Below are 2,316 nucleotides of genomic sequence, written 5' to 3'. Positions count from 1 at the left end.
GTGTGTCCCCACCGTGTGTGTGTCCCTGCCGTGTGTGTGTGTGTGTCCCCGCCGTGTGTGTGTCCCCGCCGTGTGTGTGTCTCTGCCGTGTGTGTGTGTGTGTCCCTGCCGTGTGTGTGTGTGTGTCCCCACCGTGTGTGTGTCCCTGCCGTGTGTGTGTGTCCCTGCCGTGTTTGCGTGTGTCCCTGTCATGTGTGTGTCCCCGCCGTGCGTGTGTCCCCGCCGTGTGTGTGTCCCCGCCGTGCGTGTGCCTGATGCAGGTGTGCGTGTCTCTGCCTGTGCACGCGTGTCTCAACGTGTGCACGCGTCTCATCTCTGCAGGTGTGTCTGATGAGTTCACGCGTGTCCCAGCCGTGTGTGTTAGTGCCCCCCCAGGGCTGTGGGTGTGTGTGTGTGTGTGCGTGTCCCAGCCGTGTGCACATCTGATGTGTGTGCCTGGGCGTGCATGTCCCAGCCGCGTGTGTCCCTGCCATGTGTATCCATGTCCCAGCTCTGTGTGTGTGTGTCCATGTCCCTGCTGTGTGTCCGTGTCTGTGTTGCAGCCACGTGTCCGTGTCCCAGCCACGTCCCAGTCGTGTCCCAGCTGTGTGCTCCTCTCCGGCCCCACCGGTGTCTTTGTCACGATGAAGGACGAGGCCATTCTGTTTATTAAATTGTAGCGCGGCACGGCGCAGCCCTCGGAGCCGCTGACCCCGGTTATTTATAACGCGGGCGGGGAAATCGTAGCTCCGAGCTGGGGCTTTTCTGTGGAGAATTATGGAAAAAGGAATCGATAGTGCGGGCTGGGGCCGAGGTGGTGGGGAACTGTGGGGTCAGTTCCAGGAATCGCTTCACTGGCATGGCTGAGCTGAACCCCACGGCTCCCCAGGATCCTCCCTGGCTCCCCAAGACCCCCTCGGCATCTGGGGGGAGGCTTTTGCAGCAGCACTGGGGGGTGTCATGGTGTGGGGGAGTCAGGGTCTGAGGGTGCCAAGAGTCTGGGGAAGTCAGGGTTTTGGGGAACAACGGTCTGGGCGTGTCAGGATCTGGGGGTATCAAGGTCTGGGGGTGTCAGGATCTGGGGGAGTCAGGGTCCGGGGGAATAATGGTCTGGGGGAGTCAAGGTGTGGGGGAATAACGATCTGGGGGGTTTATCAGGGTTTGTGGGTATCAAGGTCTGGAGGAGGCAGGATCTGGGGGTGTCACGGTCTGGGGGGGTGTCCGGATCTGGGGGTGATCCTCGCACCCCGCCGCGGCTGTGGGTCGGAGCTGGGCTCTCCCGGTGCTCGTCCTGCCGCTCCCGTGATTAATGTGGGGAATTAGGCCGGTAATGGCTCTTAAATGACGGTGCCAGTTGCAGGCGCCGCGCCCCGATGGGTGATGGATGGTGCTGGGCCCTGGGTGGGCGCGATCGGAGCCGCGTCACGATCAGGGCAGGAGAGAGGAGGGGGCTGTGATGTCATGGAGATCAGTGACGTCACGGGGCAGGTGTGACATCACACTCCGGCTCAGCGCCACCGACCCCAGGCGCGCGGGGCTGGCAGGGCCGGGGCTGCTCCCCCATTATCTGGCTGTGCAAATCATCACGACATGTCGCGATAGTGCTGCTGGGTGATGCCCATTCGTGCCCCTCGGGGTCACAGGCAGCAGCACGGGATCGCCGGGATCCAGCCTCTTCTCCCTGCTCCAGGGCTGATCCCGGAGCGCACGGAATGGAATCCATCCCGTTAATTCTCCATTTAATTATCGGCTGTTTGTTTATTGTTTGTTTGCTTTACTTGGGATGAATTTTTGATGCTGATTTCCATCATGCCACGCCAGAATCCGGTGGGATTTACGGCTCTGGAGGGAGCAGAGGCGGATCAAGGGGAAGGGTCCCCAAGGGGTGACCCTGTGTCACTTGGGGGGCACAACCAGTGGGTGCCAGCTGGGAGGGCCAGGGGGGCTGGGGGGGCTGGGGACTTGTCCCAGGGGATGTGGGGATTGGGAGGGGTCAGGGGGGGTTTGTGACCTTGTCCCATGGGAGGTGTGGAGCCGGGATGGGGACAGGGGGCCATGGCCTTGTTCTGTGTGGATCGGGAGAGATCTGGAAGGGCAGGAACTTGACCCAAGGGCTGTGTGGATGGGGAGGGGTCTGGGGGAGTTGATCCATGGGATGTGCGGGTCGGGAGGGTCTGGGGGAGCTGGAACTTCACCCAAGGGCTGTGTGGATCGGGAAAGGTCTGGAGCGGTTGTGAACTCGTCCCATGGGATGTGTGGAGCTGGGATGGGAACGGGGTGGGGGCTGTGGATTTATCCCATGGAATGTGCAGATCAGGAGGGGTCTGGGAGGGTTCT

Source organism: Corvus kubaryi, unplaced genomic scaffold (assembly GCF_017639235.1).
Source record: "Corvus kubaryi isolate FWS band 111438036 unplaced genomic scaffold, C.kubaryi_AGA036_p1.0 37944, whole genome shotgun sequence".
NCBI lineage: Eukaryota > Metazoa > Chordata > Aves > Passeriformes > Corvidae > Corvus > Corvus kubaryi.
This window is presented reverse-complemented; position numbering follows the sequence as displayed.